Source organism: Mus caroli, unplaced genomic scaffold (assembly GCF_978045245.1).
Source record: "Mus caroli unplaced genomic scaffold, Mus_caroli_1 scaffold_1, whole genome shotgun sequence".
NCBI lineage: Eukaryota > Metazoa > Chordata > Mammalia > Rodentia > Muridae > Mus > Mus caroli.
Window position 1 is genome coordinate 37,180,888 of NW_028227256.1, and position 17,832 is coordinate 37,198,719.

The following is a 17,832-nucleotide window of genomic DNA, read 5'->3' on the forward strand; positions in this document are numbered from 1 at the left end:
TGCTCAACACTTTCCCAGGGTCCCCTCTTGTTGAACATCTAGTCTTGAAGGGATTGTGAAATTGGCTTTAGTGAAATGTTATATCCAACTTGGTTCATGGTGATCAAAAGACCATATTTTTCTTCTGTGGGGTATATAACCCGGGAACATCTGGTATCATTAAGAGTTTGGGCCTCAAGCTGTCGAATGCTCACAACCAGGGGTCTTCCTAAGCTGGCCTCCAGTCTCTGACCTCTCTTCCAGTTTCTTCTGGTTTCTCTCAGCAACCTTAACCCCCATACTTGACCCAGAAGCTTTGGCAACATCTCTGTACCTGCTGAAGGCAGCTTCCTCGGTGATATAACTGCAGCTGCTAGCCTACTGTAGCTGGTCTCACTGGTCTTCTCTGAGTGGTGTATTCTCTCAGGCTCCTTTTGGGGAAGAGGTATCAGCTCTGGAGGTGGGGACCTATTCTGAGATCTGAGCTCTTGCCTTCTTTTTCTATCTCTCCTTCTGTGAGTCCTTCCTGCCAGACTTGGGTGGGGCTTTCCTGGAGAGCTATGTGTAAGGTAGATCTTCTGATTCACTTCATGGTCTATTAATCTAGCGTTCTTTCATGACCGTTGAGGTATAACATGGAATTGAGGATGCTTAAATGCATACTTTGGGACTAGGTACCTGACAATAATTTGGGTCAATAAAGTGCCTGACTTGTAAGTAGGAGGACCTGAGTTCTGATCCCCTTAAAACTCCGGGCATTACACGACAATAATCTTAGCCTTGGTGTACGGAGGGAGAGTTGTAAACAGAAGAATCCCTGTATCTGATTCATCAGTTAGTCTAGTTGAATTGGTGAGCTTCAGATTCATTGAGAGAGTCTGTCTCAATGGTAAAGATGGAGAACAATCAGGGAAAGCATGGAATATCCAGCGCAGGCCTCAGTACTCACATGGAGCAAGCAGACCCATCCCACAAAGCATATACTCTGTCTTTTAGCAAAGACTCACTTATTTTAGCAACTCATTTAAACCTATTTAGTACTTTGCCTTAATGAGTACAATTTTAAGGTTAAGATGCTTCTTAACACAGATACCCATCCTCTTCCCTACTATAGCTATAAGCTATAGCTTGTGATGCTTTTATTTAGGTTTTTGTCCTGTTGCTGACTTAAACTCCATTCTGAGCTCTGGAGCCAGACAACACCGTCTGTTCTCTTCAGTTTCAAGTGCACCCAAGGCTGTGTTATAGAAGCAGTGTAACATGCACTTCCAGAAGCAAACTGAGCTTGAAACATAGTTGAATAAACCAAAGCAAAAATTTATAATGAATTTTAATAAAAAATTGTATTAATAACACATTTTATTAATAAACTAGTAGGTGAAAGGGTTAAGAGAAATAATTCTGAACAATGTCAATATAATACTCCACAAATGAAAGTAGAACACTGTCCATTAATGATGTCCTAAGAACATAGGAAATCTGTTCCAGGTGGGTCCTTGTTGGTTGACAGAAAGCAAAGAATGAGACTTGGAGGACTTTGAACTGGGGATGGGATATGAGAAGAGATGGAAGGGAGAGGAAGGAATTGGAAAGGGAATAAGGGAAAGAAAAATGGCTTCTCTGGGTAAGAGCCTTCAAATAAGAGCTCACACATCACCACATGGTTCCCCATGCTGGGAAAGCTTCCCTTGTGGCTCTCAAAGCTGGGGATGGGGAGAGGAGATGCTTGACGTTCATGGAAGCTCTTCTTAGCTACCAGACATCCACCTAGAATCCAGAGACTGCTCACTGTGGGGTTTCTTCTCCCTGCATAATGTACTAGGAAAAAAAAAATCACATCTTTTAGTGGGTTGGCCTAATGCTTCTTGTCTTCCAAGGCTGTTTGTCCCAAAGACAAGAAAGTCAACATGTAAGACACTGAATGACCCTGCCCCCAGTTGATTGTGGTTGGTAAAGATGCCAACAGTCAATAGCTGAGGAGAAGAGAAATAGGTGGAGTTAAGTTTTGGAGGGCTTAGAGGAAGGAGCAGTAAAAGAGGAATGAGAAGAAGCCACAGGAAACCTGCAGGAGAGGAGAAAGGAGAGCCACCATGGGGTAGGAGCCAAGAGAATGTGGCCCAGGGGGCTGCCTAATGGGAGCTAGGAGTAGCTCAGCTGGAACATAGTATATAGTAAGTAATAATGATGTTATTGATAGGAACGTAGACTCTAACAGCATGGAGGGTATGCAGCTGCCCAAATACTGTGCTGCCTAAAGCATATTTAAAAATATCAAGACTGTGTGTGTGTGTTCCTTCCCAGAACTTAAATGGTCTAAGGCTGGTAGGAACTCTGTGCCAGGATTTTTAAAAATAGTTTTTACTACAACATCTTCCTTCATTATTTCTGTACCAGGAATTATTTTTAGCTAGAATTTGTTCTGTCTCTCTGTTTGTCTGTCTCTGTCTTTGTCTGTCTTTCTCTGTCTGTCTCTCTCTCTGTCTCTCTCTGTCTCTCTGTCTCTGTCTCTGTCTCTCTCTCTCTCTCTCTCTCTCACACACACACACACACACAGACAGACAGACAGACAGATACACATGTCCCCTTTCTCTTTGGGAACTGTCCCTGATGACCTTGGTAACTCTGTAACTGTTTCTTGAGATTCCAAGGGAGTGAAGGGAAGATTTTCTGGCCTTGGTAATGTGAAAAATTGAAGATTTGCCACCATTATCAGTGGGAATATCCACTGTGGCATGTACAGGAAGGGATAAGAAGGGAAACAGAGAAAGAGACACAAGATATCAGACCTTCCCAACTCCATTGTGACTCTCGCTGTTGAGGTGTCAGCTGATGTGGTTGGGTTAATTCCTATTATGCCTTTGGAATTTGGGCTAACAGCAATTTTAAAAAATTCAAAACCTCAAGAGGAAGGGTAGTTCGCTACTCTTCAAAAGCCAAGAAGAACAAAACATTAGAGAGTGTCTAGCGTGCCATTTGTGGCCCAGTGTCGCCCATCTATGATAAACCACTTTTTTCTAGAGTTTGAAGGAGCCATTCCCAGTGTACAGTTGTCAGATTATCTTTTCCCAGCCCTTGTGATACATTGGCTCTCTTGCTGGGCTGCACGCAGCCATGCATTAATGTAATTGTTGTAAGAAGCTGCACACACCTCAGGAGGTCTGTTCTAGTACCAGTCAGTCTTAGAGTTTTACTGCTGTGAACAGACACCACGACCAAGGCAACTCTTATAATCTGCAACATTTAATTAGGGCTGGCTTACAGGTTCAGAGGTTCACTGCATTATCATCAAGACAGGAGCAAGGCAACATCCTGGCAAGCATGGTGTAGGAGGATCTGAGAGTTCTATATTTTCATCTGAAGGCTGCTAGGAGAAGACTGGCTTCCAGGCAGCTAGGATGAGGGTCTTAAAGCCCCCACCCACAATGACATACTTACTCCAACAAGGCCACACCTCCTAAGAGTGTCATTTCCTGGGACAAGCATATACAAACCACCACACAGTCCTAGCCACTTATTGACAGACAACCTAGACTCCAGCAGAGTTCCCTTTCTTCCGCCCACTGTTGAACTTACTCGAGCATAAGAAGCACCAGGCTCCATTTTTCAAAACCCTGAAGAGCTCTTGAAGAGAGATTCTGATCTGGTGAGAAGCTTAGCATGCTTGTAAACACAGAGTGAGAGGAGATAGAAATGGTGGAAAAACTGTAAGTCATTGTTGAAAAGGGTTGGGATTGAGAAAAGGAAAATATTAAAACATCACCCCCCCCCACATGTATAGATTGAAAAACACTAAAACCAGGCACAGGTGCTTTTAATGGACAAGAGTTAAGCAATCCATTCATTCATTCAACCAGTATGTAATATGCTTTCAGGTTTTATTTAATATAATACCGATAAAACAATGGATAAAAAGACCCAAATTCTACCCTCACGGGTCTTATGTTCTAGGAGGGAGAGAGTGAGGTAGGTCAAATTAAGTGGTTACCTATACTAATAAATATTACGTGGATTCAGTAACATAGGGCTATGTCTGTACACACACATGTTCTGACCTATGTGTAACTTTTAGCAAAAGTCTTCTAATATTTTGGGATACATATTTGGCAACAAGCCAGGGGGATTTCTTCAGAAGTAGTGATTTAGACTCAAACAATGTAAGAGGAATAAGAAAGACATATTGCAGTTGTTAAGACAGGAAGTGATTCAAGTTTGGCTAAAACGTTTTAACAATTAAAAAAAAAAAAAAACCCAGAGCCTGAGAGAAACATTTGGGGTCGGCAATAACTAAATGTCTCAGTACACGTAAAGAAAGTTGTGAAAGTCTTTAGGGTAGGCTGCCCTCTGCTTTTTAAGCTTTTATTTAAGTTGAAGATCATTCAGATGTGAATTTCTATTGCTCTTCATGTTGTTGACCAAATTCACAGCCCTTACCCCACAGAGGGAGAGTTATTCATGTCTATCAGATTTGCTTATGCACAAATGCTCTGCCTTTCAAACGTGGTTTGGGTAGGTGTTGGGGTAATGAGGAATCGATCAGCTGTGGTCACTAGCTTCTGGACTTTCAGCTAGCAATGCTGGCTTTTTTTTTCTACCAGAAAATTCCTTGTTCCAAAAAGACATCACTGACTTCATACCCAAGAAAGTCCCGGCAATACTTGCCTTATTTGCATAGTACTGTTCAGTTAAACTCTTCCAGGCATGCTAAGAATCTGCAATCTCAGTAGGCCTATGATATAAGTGGACAGATATGATTGTGTCCATTTTCTAGAGTCAGAAAGCCTGAATAAATACAACTTCTGTAAAGTGGGTAAAGAGCATCTCTGTCACCTACTGCACACCAGGCAATGCAAACTCTTTTATGAGTTAACTTTCTCCGTCCTCACAGCAGTCCAGTGATTTGAGACTTACCATTACAAGTGCTCTTTTTTTTTTTTTAAGTGACAGAGATATGTTCTGAAAAGCATATCCTTAGATAATTTTTTGTCATCGTGTGAGCATTGTATATGACAGAGTTACACAGCTGAGATGGCAATGATGTCACGGGGGTCCTATGATCTCATGGGACCATCTTTGTACACATGGTCCATCAGTGACCAAAATGCCATTATGCATCACATGATTGCTGCATGACTTTGCCACCTATCACTAAGACACAAAAGACATGTAGTGACTTAACCTTTGCCCACAGCTAGTCCTGGTAGGACTGGAATGTGAGCTGGGATGTTGGATTCCATTGTCTTAGCTAGTAACCATCACATCGTGCTTCCCCTGGTTCCAAAAACACATCCCACAGTTCCCTTGCATTTTAAGGCTTTTTTTCTTCTTCTGCACAGTGATTAGCAGTGGGACAGTAAAATACAGCAACATGAATGGGAAAGAGCATCATCCTTGAATAGTGGGTTGAATCCTCACCCATGAGTCTATTAACTGGGTCATCCTTAGTCAAGTTCCTGCTCCCATTTGGGACATCTGTTGCTGTCCATAAAACATGAATCGTCATGGTGCTGACCTGTCACGGTATCTCACTCGTGGTCAGTCACATGTGTGTGGTTCGTAAACATTTTCTTACTGGACACGGGCCAGATGGATGATTAAGAGGACTGTTACAGTTTGAAAATGAATTTGTCCACAGAGACTCATGATGAACAACTGAGGGTGCTATATTGTGAGATTGGGAGCCTTCAGGACTGTCACCTACCTTCTGGAAGTGGGTCACTCAGGGAAGACCTTGAGGGTGACATCTGCTTCAGTGTCCTGCCTGCCAGTCAACACCATATTAGATGGCTCCATTGCAAGCTTCAGCTCTCTTGGTAGACTATTTCTTTTGACAGGACACTGTGATCCTACGTATCTGATTGATTTTTGAGCACAGGCCAGATCTGTTCCCCCACCCCCAGTTGCCTCTGTGAGGTATTTGACCACAGCAGTGAGGAGAGTAACTAACAGAAAAGTTGAGGTCAAGTAAACAGCAGATGATAAAGAGACTCCGTGTGTGGTCAAGGAAACTGCAGATAATGAAGTGACTCTTTGTACCTTTTAGGATATTCAGCACAGACATTTTTCTACCTGATGACATAATACCTCTCTCATGGTTACTCTGAGTCCCCATGGGTGAGGCTTTTCAAGAACGATGTCCTTAAGATGCCACTTTAAAGCCAAAGCGAGGCAGTTAGGTTGAAGGGAGATTTCTCCTGATATTTTTGCCCTTTGTTCTTTCCCTCAGAAATTCCCCCCATGACCTACCCAGTGACCTCATGGGGCTGCTTTTATGCAAAGAGCTTATCAGAGGATGCTTTAAAATTACTGGCTTCTGTCTTCGTGCTTAATTCAACTTATGTTAACTATATAAGAAACTAAAACTAGGCCATTTTCAAAGTAAATTTTGTGGATCATTAAAATCACCAACAAACTGACTGACTGTCAATGTAAGCAACATGGTGTCTTATAAAATAACTGTGTATTTAAAACAGCAACAACAACAACAACAACAGAATAGTAGCATTGTTTTATAATATGTACCCTGTACTGGAAAATTCTTTTATGTTTGGTTTTACAAAGGAGAGTACGTTTTTAAAATTTGCATCTGTATTTAATCTTTGAGCTAATTGCCATGTAGCTTGTGGAGAACTCTCGGAGTGCCCTGAGAGAAAGTGTGTATTAGAAACGTCTTTGAGTTGCTATGAAAGCACTTTTGATCTTAAGTCGCTTCGGAGAGGCTCTTGAGGGACCTTTTGAGAATCACTAAAATAGAATATCCTTTTCTCTTTTCTAAGGTAAAGTTTATTTTTAGTTGACATGTGAGAATTGTACATACTTAGGAGTAAGAGTGCAATAATATACCTAGGTGTCTCTTCCTTCAGACACATCCCCCTTTCCTATCCTCTCTTTTCTTCTTCTGTTTCCTTACAGCTTTTCTCTCTTTTCCATCTGTGCTAGCAACCCAAGGAGATTTTCCTCCCTGGCTGGAGCCTCATAACTTCTCTCTCTGCCTCTTGGATCCAACAGTAGTCAGGATGTTCCTATGTGGCATTTGCAGTTAACCTTCTTCCTCAAAAATCCCACCCTAGGCCAGCACTGATCAATTCTGCATTATGGTTTATGTTTTATGAAGAGTTCAAGTATTTTTTTCTGGTTAAATGGAAAGAAAGCAATATTTTGCCCTGGGTAAAGAATCCTAGTCAGTTTCACTGATGAGCTTCAGAAGTTGCTGGTATAGTTCTGCTTCCGGGGTTGAGGAATAGAGCCTGGATAGACTTCCTCACCAGAAACCACCAAGTATCAAGAGAGAATACGTGGGGTTTTAAGATAGTAGGTGTCAAGTGAAGGCCTATCATCCTAGGAGTCAAGAAACAAATGGGTGAGCCTGGAATCTTTCTGTTTACCAACATGATGTCACAGTACAGGAGAAGACAACCAGTCATAGCTCAGCAAGCTTCTGAATGGACGAGATGGAGCTTAGGAAGGCCATGAAGGAATACATGCAGAAATGGGCATTTTAGAGACCATCAGAATTCTGTGTAGGAACTCAAATACCTGCATGAGAAAGCTATCCTGTCCAGGAAAGGAACCACATGAAAACCCTTGATAAGATAGCGCTCAGGCTCAGGAATGACCATTATTGCCACCAGGTGGCTATAAAATGTCCAGACCCAAAGATGTTTTATAGAAGACTCAGAAGCAATAAGCTATTGGGAAATTGTATCTTAGACCAACTGCTGTGTGCTGTGTTCCTACATAATGATTAAAAGCAAGATTCAAAAGAAGCAAACAGTATCCAAGAACTCAAATGTATCCTGAGTACAAAAAGTTCCAGAGTCCAGAAGGCAAGTATGGAATGTTTGGTGTCCACCTAAAACTTACCAGATGTACAAGTCAGAAGGAAAATCAGCCAGAGACCAACAGAGATTCAGACCAATGTTAGGATTAGAGTATATGGGCATTGAAGTTTATTATAACCGTATTGCATGTGCTCCAAGAGATAAGCAGAGGAATCTAAGGATTTCAAGTGTTTATATTGACCCATTCCTCACAGAAAACTACAGCCCCAAACAGTTCTCCTGGGCCATTAAAGGAAGACACAACATCAATTCTACTTGAACTCTCCTAGGAAACTGAAGGGGAGTCAGTCATTCTCGACTTGTGAAGTCTTCCCAACTCTCCAAGGCCAGCTTTGTACCTCAAAACTAGAGAATACGACACAGAAGCATGACTGACTGGTATTTCTCATGAACACAGACAGGAATTTTGAACAGAATACTAGCAGATAAACTCCAGCAATCTCTAAAATGGCAAATACATAATGACTAATTATCTTCACAAAGCAAGACCCACTCAGCACTGGAAAACTGATGTATGTAGTTCACCCTATTAACAAAACTGCAAAAATAGATGCTGCAGAAGCAGTTAACAAATTCCAATTTGTATTCCTGATAAAAAATGTCCTGCAAATTAAGGCAGAGGATTTCCAAGCCAAATAGAGGTGTAGCTAACAAAAGACCCACTGCTAACATCAGACTCATGAAAACACCCATTGAGACCTGTGAGCAGGGATGCCTACGTCCTGGCTTCTATTCAGTCTTGTACTATGGGCTTTAGCTGGGACATAAAGAAAAAAATGAAGAAAATGAAATATATGGCACATATTTTAGAAAGGAAACTATCTATAGAAAACATCCATTTCTATATAAAAAATTCACGCACAAAAGTATTTAGTGTACCTAATCAGTTTTGCAGGTTACAGATCAATATGAAAAATCAGCTGTGTCTGCTCATGAGCAGTGGACATCCAGGAAGTAATACATAAAATGATATCTTCTACGGGAGTGTCAACAGTATGAAAAGTTAAATATAAATCCAACAAAGTGTGTAAGTTCTGCAGGAAGGTTTCAGACAGGCCTGCCAACCTAAGCCCACAGAATGCCTGACAGTGCCCTTGCTGGCTTCTTCTTCCCCGTTGGACCTGGTTTAAGTCCTCTCCAGGAGTCTGTTTCAAGGGCACCCAGAAACCTTTTCCTAGGTCTCAGGCACCAGTTTCAAGACTTCCATATACAGGGGAGAAAGAAAACTTGGCATAAGACATATTCTTTATTCGCCTTGCCTTGCCTTGCCTTTTCTTTCCTTTTCCCCTTTCCTTTCCTTTCCTTTCCTTTCCTTTCCTTTCCTTTCCTTTCCTTTCCTTTCCTTTCCTTTCCTTTCCTTTCCTTTCCTTTCCTTTCCTTCCCTTCCCTTCCCTTCCCTTCCCTTCCCTTCCCTTCCCTTCCCTTCCCTTCCCTTCCCTTCCCTTCCCTTCCCTTCCCTTCCCTTCCCTTCCCTTCCCTTCCCTTCCCTTCCCTTCCCTTCCCTTCCCTTTCTTTTCCATTTTTCCTTTTCTCCTTTCTCATCTTTCTTCTTCATCTCCTCTCTTCCTTCCCCCTTCTCTTCCTTCCCCCACTCCCTCCTCCTCTCCCTTTCTCCCCCTCCCTTTCCTCCTCTTCCTCATTCCTTTCCTTCCTTTGGTATGCAGCTCAAGAAGGCTGATGGGGAGCGGGAGAGACGGCTCAGAGGTTAAGAGCACTGACTGCTCTTCCGGAGGTCCTGAGTTCAAAACAGCAACCACATGGTGGCCCACAATCATCTGTAATGGGATCCAATGCCTTCTTCTGGTGTGTCTGAAGACAACTACAGTGTACTCATATAAATAAAATAAATATATCTTTTAAAAAATAAAAAAGAAGGCTGATGTGTAACTTACTGTGCAGCCTTGGCCTCCAGATCTTCCTGCCTCTGACTATACAGTTGCTGAGGGTACAGAGGTGTGCCACCACCCCAAGCCATACCTTCTTGTAAACACTAGTTAAATAATGCATATTTATAACATACATCATGTTTTTTTTTTATTCTGTGGTACAAAAATAGTTTTCTTTGATTTTTAATTACTTTTCTTTTCTCGGCTTGGTTTTAAAATTTTTATGATATTTTAAATTCTTTAAAGTTTCTTACTTACAAGTGCAATAATGTACTTATCATACTCTCTCCTCTACTCATGCCTTCTCTTATCCCTCCTAGTCCTGCTACCTTCCTCCTTCTCAGCTAATCCTCCTTCTACTTGTGTGTGTGCCTGAACCTGCACATATATGTGCGTGTGTTTGCACATCTGTGTGTGTGCGTATGCCTGTGCCTGTGCATGTGTGTGCATGTGAGCATATGTGCATGTACATGTATGTGCATGTACATATATGTGTGTGTGTGCCATGCATATGCACATCTCTCTTGAGCAGACAGTCCCAGCTGCTGTGTGTTTGTGATTGCTACCACCTTCTCATAGCCATATCTTTGTGATCTTCATTTTCTTCCTGAGCCCTGCCATCATCTCTGTTAACTAGTGAGTGTGCAGGGAACAAAGGATTCTGTGGTACCTTATCTCCCTCTCTCAACACTGAGATTAAAGGCAGAGGATTTCCCCAGCTTCATTCTCCTATGCTGACTTGAGCATAGGAGAAATACTCCATCCTAGAAATCATGCAACTTCGGCTCTGTAGTTGAGATTTTCCTTGATGGAAAGGTTTTGTCATGGCCCTGGGAAAGCACACATGCCCCACATGCCCCGTTTCCTTGTGAGCACCGCCATCTTTAGAGAGTCTCTTGGAGTTATTACTTTCATGTCCAGATTTGGTTGGAGTATCACTAAGTCACGTGACAAGTTTATACACCAAAGCCCAAAGCACAGGCCATAAACAAAGGATTGGTGAGGTTGTAACATTTAACAGGCAACATGTTAACATTTCAACATTTAACATTGTAACAGGCAACTATAGTGCTGTCTCTATAGGCAAGCACTGTGGGAGAATGTAAACTCCTTGTAATCACATACAAATTGAGTATCTACAGCACAGAGGAAGCTGTGAGCTGATAGGATTGGCTGAGGCACACTAATTATGGCATGGCAAAGGAAAAGAGGGTACAGAGGCACTTCTTATTTGGGTATAGATTGAAAGCAAACAGGTTGTCCATTTTTGAGGAAGATCAACTTTTCAGAGATGCAAGTTTTTCCCCCAGAATCCCCAGCTGCCTAAATTTAAGCATCAATATCTGACAGAACGTTTTGCAACAATGACATCCTGCGCCTGCCCGATCAGGTATGGCAGTCAAGTGACACTAGAGCTTTTGAAGTATTTCTAATGCAACCAAGACATGAAAATATAATTTCATTTAGCTTTGAATGACTTGGATAGCCATGGGTTTCTAGAGGCCACACATATTGGCAAACAAAGGTCCAGGTGAGTAAGAGAATATATGTCCTCTCCCAAGAGCACATGACAGAGTCACATTTGAGAGGACCTCTGGGTCTCCAGCCCAAGTTTGGTCCATTCTGATCCATATGTTACTTTACGTGATTTCTAAGGAGCTGGCATTAAATACCAGCACTACCATGGTTTGGAGGGAGGTCTTAAAGTTAGCATCCTCCAATCATAACACAAGCCTGGGAGTAAGTCCATTGGCACATCTAACCCAGAGAGAGATCAGCTTAGCACCATCCTATCTCTTAAGATGGGATGACTTATGATTATGCAAGAAGCCAGGAGGATCCACAGCACTGAGGCCTCCTATCCACTTAGACACAAGGCAGAGGACATTCCTAGCTCCCATCCTGCCTCAAGGCAGTCATGGATAATAGTAATTATTCTTAGATAGTAGTTTTCTGCTGCTGGGCATCAGACACGGTTGGCTGTTAACACAGATTTCCTGCTGCTGCTGGTAGAAATGGCTGCCTACTCTTCACCCTCCTGAGTTCAAGTTCTTCATGCATTGTAGAGATTGAGTTCTAATGGGCTGCAAGTTTCCAAGAAAATCAGTGACTAGCACTAGAAGTGAAATAATTCAAATAATGGTATAGAGTCAGGGCTATTTCTTTTATTCAAAATAGTATCTGTTCAAACTTGAATTCATCTGCTCACCTGAAAGCTCTTGTGTTAATTTAGTTCACTGCTGAGACTGTTTTAGTGATAATCATGAGGAAGTTCTCTATTCTATGTAGCATTCAGAAATGCTAACGAACAGAACACAAATGTTGTTTTGATGCTGGGAGATCTGTCATGCTAGGTTTAATGTGCAGCTGGGTCACAGACAGCAATCACACCCTCCTGAGTGTAGATATTGGTTTGCTTGTCCATTACTGTGTTTTAATCCACCCTGTAACTGTGCCCTGCAACAATGTAGCCTGTAGGATTCTGGGCCAGCTCAGTGATACTTACTTGCAGTTTATTCTGGATACCATCAGGTTCAAGTTGATTGGCTTGTCATCAAGGATAGATCAGTCTCATGGCTGGAGTTGATTTGGACAGACAGCTGAGGACCAGGGTACCTGCACATGACCTATATGTGGCTGGTGCTTTCCAGTGGAACAGTGGTTTCTGACTAGTAATATTCTTGCCTGGCAGCTCAGAGCCTGAAGGGTGAGCATTCGAAGGTTCCAGAAAGGGCATGAGAATTTTGTTTGTTTGACCTCAGAAGTCATTTCCACTTCCTTCCTTCCTTCTGCTAGTCAAGTTAAGCACTAAAGTCCACCTAGACTCAAGGTAAGGTAAGCCGTTATCATGTACGCTTTCAGCAGGGAGCAATTTAACGTGGCTCCTCGGATGGAAGGAGCATTGTCTTTAGATTAACTACAGCGGTCATATTAAAGGAAAACCACGTACAGAAACTACATTGTCAGTTATATTCAGAAGAGATGAACAGGTTGAAAGAGAGTCCAACATGGAAGTGTGGGTTTGAAAGATGCTTATAGGGAAAAGGAAAACATACGTAACTTAGAGGCTGTGTATAGAAATGTATAGAGAAACAGTGATGATGGGGCGGTTTAAATCTCAGTTTTAAAGTGAATTGAAGGGCTGAGAGGATGCTCAGACGGTACAGTGTCTGTCTTGCAAGTGCATGGACTGAGTTTAATCCTCAGAACGCACATGAGGAATGCCAGGCACGGTGGAGCACACTTGTGATCTATATGCTGGGGAGGCCGAGGCAGGTGGGAGGAGCCTGAGAGATGGCTCTTGAGGTTGTCCTCTGACCTTGCAGAAATCATTCCACATACATGCACACCGAAACATATATGTACCCGTACAATATAGAGACATAAGGAGGAAATGAAGGGGGATTTAAGGAGGGCCATGCTCTTTTGTCTGGCATATGACTGGGTCTGACAGTTTTAATAGGCATATTTAGAGCAACAGGGGGAGCTATGGGAAATAGCCTAGTGGGTCACAAAAGTTCCGTTACTGGTGCTGTGAGTTCCTCATATTTAAGCGATCATGAAACAGACAAATGTTGAGAGAGATGGGAAGAGGGAGGGGAAGGAAGAGAGAGGAGAGAGCAGCTAGCTCCTCACCAATCTGGTTTTGTTAGTCCCGTCAGTACGTGGCCATGCTTCTCTGTTAATGTGAGCACAGCCAGGCACAGCACCTCTGTTGGTTATTTGCTCAGTGAAGGCTGAGCAAGACTAACCTGCACTGAAGCTTGTAATTGGCTTGTGACATCTGTCCCCTTTTCCTCTGCGTATGAAGGAAGTTAAAACAAAACGCTTCATTGCTCTGATGATGTCTGCTATTCATTCTTGACAGCTGTCACTGCCAGTTCACTTGTGGCTTTCTGCTCGGTAAAGGGCTCAAGACAAAACAAAAACAAAAATAGAAACAAGAAACCAAAGGCCAACCTCATAGAACATTGACTAGGAAAGGTCCTCTCAGAAGCCCCCGAGGAACGGCTTAGAGAAAGGGGGAATGTGGAACCGATTAAAACTGAGATGTGTTCAAAGGTCCCTGTTTGGAGGTCGGTAGATGGAAAATGTGTGACGGGAGCAGAGGAACTGGGCTGTGCAAGGAAGCCCATCTGGGACAGTGGTTTCCAGTCTGTGCTGCGGTTCTGAGACAGGTTCCTGGAAGTTACACAAATAGCCAAAATAGGTATAAGCAAGTTCAAAATCACAGAGGACCTGCCTGTCAAAACAGAATGGTTTATAACTGCCTGTGCAATTCTATGTATGTTCCTTATGAATTCTTTCTCTTTGGTGGTGGGAAAAAAAAGTCTGATTGAGAGCTGTTTCGTGTTTACTGATTTAAGACCCAGGATCTTTGCCAGTCACAATACACTCTTCACTATTCCCCCCATCTGGTTCTAACTGGAAGTCTTTGGGGGTAGTGAAGATGAGGGAGATTACCAGTTGCCTGATCTCCAGGGAGGATTGCTGAGCCACAACTCATCCTGTGGTCTTAAAAACTGTAGCGGAGCCCAGTGTTATATCCTTCGAGACTCATTTTCTGTGGCTTCTTGTAGTCTTTGGCTCTTTAGTCCCTGGCTCCTTTGGAACGTCTGGAGACTCTTGGATGCTTTACTGAACACTGGGCTCTCTTGGGCTCAGGCCACATTGGACACCAGACTTTGTTATGACACTGATGGGAACCCAGGGCTGTCAACAGAGTGCGGCAGCAGGGTTAGCCGTGTGTCTTGTGCTAAAACATGTGAACACACTCAGAACATTTGCGTGGTACTGGAGACTGAGCAGAGAACCCTGGAAGTGGCCATCTGTAGCTTCCACGGATGCCAGGTGATCAGCCGAGTAAAGCGGCCACACATAAGTTCCCTCAAGAAAGGAAGCCAAAGGAAAGGACACAGAGGGGAAACACCCCGCATGTCTGAGGAGGCAACACCTAGGCCCTGGGTAAAACCCTGTGGATCCTAAGGAGGAGGGGGATACATACATCTTATCACTTGGAATGGGAATCTGAGAGCTCCACCTGCAAGTGGAGGCCCATGTGTCTCCAGGTCATGTAGGGTATAGGTAGGGGACAGGTTAGTATTTAAAAAGAAGAAAGCCATACGGTGTATGTCTTGTTTCTTGGAAGGCTGAATAGGTAGGTCACAAGAACCCAGGACTTGAAGGCTACCCTAGGCAACACAGTGAGACTCTGTAAATGGATCTTATTTCTACATTATTACACAGATCAATGTTGCTACTTGTAAACTGCTTTCAAATCTTTCAGTATTTGTGTCCAGGCAAGTGTATGTTCACCAACATAAGGCCTCCAGATTGCTGCTTCATACACATGTTTATTTTGTTTGTGACAGTCAGGATAAAACTCTTGGCCTGGTACACGCTAGGCAAGTGCTCTATCACCAAGTGACAGTCTCAAGTTAGGCTCACGTGCTTTTAGCATTCAATACACCGGCACTTCTAATAGGACTACCACATGGTCCTTCTCCAATGTTCCTGGATCTGGTCCTTTAAAAACGTCTAAGTCAGCATGCAGCTGCTGGTGTGGCCATCGGCGCGCAGACACGGGCATAGCTATCTTTGATGCTGTCCCATTCGCTATCAAATCATGAACTGGCCTGGGAGCCTTTTGATAGATAAATGGATAAAGGAAGTGTAGCATATACATTAAATAGAGTATTATTTAGTTCTAAGGAATTAAATAGCCGACCTTTTTAGGACAGTGCATAGACCTGCTAATAACTGTGTAAAGTAATGACCTAGAATGGAGACTGTTAGAGATGAAGAAGCAGGAGGGGGATAACAGGGGTGGATATGATCAAACTGTATGGGTGTTCGAAATGCCACATCTAACCTGTGCATAATCATGGCTCATAATCACTGCTCATGGTTAATAGGCAGTAAAAGACAAGGCACGCAGATAGGGACTATCACAGTACACACCTGTCCAGACAGCCTTGAGACTTGGTCTGTCTACATCATGATGAGAGCTGTGCAGCAGAGTCGCCTGGAAGCTTTGAAAAATCCCGACACCAGGCAGCCCTCAGTAACTATGACATGGCATTTCTGGCTTCTAAGGGGGTCAAATCTTCTGTGAATGTGCGTTAGAAGTACTCAAGGCTGTGAGAACTGCCTCTGGAATACAGACCCACGGGACAGGGCTAGGACTTAAGCCTGCCTTTTGGAGGCAAAGGAACAGTCCAAACCTTTGGAAACGAGTGAGGACCTTCTGCCCTGCTAGGCCACAGGTGGCATCTATGATACACCATTGATGCTGGCCCTTTAAGCTTTCTACCATTTCAGAGTTTCCCCCCGGGGTTACTTCAACCTTGAGTTTCTAGGCTGCATACGGGAATAAGGCAGGAAATTCAAGGCCTGTCCACGCTGGAAGACATGCAGGAAATGGCCATGTGCTTGCTCTATCTAGAAGGATTAAGCAATCACTGTTTCTTTGCAGTTGTATTGCAGGGTGGTGTGTTATAACTTTGAAAGAAGCTGGGGGTGAGGGTAGGGGGCACGGAATGGTTGGTGCCATTTCCCGGACCACAATGTCCTCCTTGCACCCTGTCCTAAAATTTGGCTATTCTTGATTTTTTTCTCTTTCTTTCTTTCTTTCTTTCTTTCTTTCTTTCTTTCTTTCTTTCTTTCTTTCTTTCTTTCTTTCTTTCTTTCTTTCTCTCTTTCTTTTTTCATGTGCTTTCTGCGAACTCTGGAATTCTCCTTTGCATAGCAAATCCTACAATTAATTGGGTTATGATAAGCGGACCTGTTTTTCAGCCTGGTGGACAGCAGTAAAGCAACCAAGTAAAAAGCCTATGAAGTATCAAGTCTTCACCAGTGCTCTTTAACTTTAACTCCTCCTACCTATAAAGGCTGCGGGCCTTTATACCAAAAGAGGAAATCAAGGTATTGCAAACTTAATGACTCTGCTAAGTTCTCAAAGCCAGTTTGAGGCACACAGTACTGGGCTCCAGTTGTGCTGAGCACCGAACTGTGTTTGCCTCAGGATCTGATACCCCATGGGTCACCAGCTCAGTTCTTGTTAGGTGGCATAATCTGGTTGCGATGTAGAGGTGAGTTGACCCATCTAATTTTGGTTTGGGTGGGAACACAGAGGCTTGCTCAGAGGAGCCAAGCCATCTGGGAATCGGAGCCATTCTTCCTGGAATCTGGGACATCTGGCAAGGATGCAGGGACCTTGGAATGCCCCCAAGGAGATGCAGTGACCCTCCAAATGCCCCAAGGAGATGCAGAGACCCTCCATTGCCTCCACCCCCGGAGGGATACAGAGACCCTGGAATGCTCTGCCTGGGATGCGGGGCAGAAACTCCATAACCCAACCTATCCGGCTTCCAGGGCGGGGCATTGGCACCGGGCCAGTTAGCTCGAGCCGGAGGCTGAGGACGCCGGCCTGCAGTCTCCGCCCGCTGCACGCCCCCGCGGGCGGCTCAGAGTGGGAGCAGCATGCCGCTCAGAAGGACATAGCTCCTGCGGGGTTCCAGGAGCCGCCCGGGAGCGCGGCGCCCACCGAGAAGGGCGGGAGCCCAGCTGGTGCCCGCCTGCCCCAAGAGCGGAAGGAATGTGACCCCCGAGCGCACGCCGGAGCAGCCCTTGCAAGGCTCCCAGGGCTCTGGTTGCTCCCGGCCTGAACGGGTTTAGTTCGGAGCTGCTGGATTGTTGAGCATCGCCACTGGGGCACCGGGCACGCCCAGGTAGGAGAAAACTAGAGAGTTCCTGAAATAGGGTCGCAAGGCCTCAGAGCTGCCTTGACCCTAACAAATGCCTTTCTTAAGTTACTCCCAGTAGCCAGCAGGTCAGCGTTCTCTGTGGATGTAGGATAAAGGTGATGACAGTTCAGTCCTCCCCCTTTCTGGTGTGTGTGTGTGTGTGTGTGTGTGTGTGTGTGTGTGTGTTTGGGAAACTTGCCCAACTCTCTTTAAGTTTGCTCTAGGTAGATGAGTCTCCCTTGAGTAAATTGCTCCCAGGCCTTGAAATTGGGCCAAATGCAACTAACTTGTTCAGGAGTGTCCCTCTTAGAGGTTTGGGCTCAGAAGAGAGGTCTTAATGAGGCAAGAAGTGGATTCCTTAATCTCCCTGATGAGATGTCTCCT

The 17,832-nt window shown here is 43.9% G+C and overlaps 1 protein-coding gene across 5 annotated transcripts in view; it reads left to right on the top strand.

Annotated features, from left to right (window-relative positions):
• Window positions 1-17,832, top strand: part of Il1r1 (interleukin 1 receptor type 1) — an 86,652-nt gene that overhangs the window by 22,305 nt on the left and 46,515 nt on the right. The window contains exon 1 of one of the 5 annotated variants that reach the window (XM_021161739.3): window positions 12,218-17,433. The exons of the other annotated variants lie outside the window; for them this stretch is intronic. The gene's annotated coding sequence lies outside the window, so the exon portion shown is untranslated. Of the gene's footprint in view, window positions 1-12,217; window positions 17,434-17,832 lie in introns of those variants that run through there. 5 annotated transcript variants of the gene reach the window in all.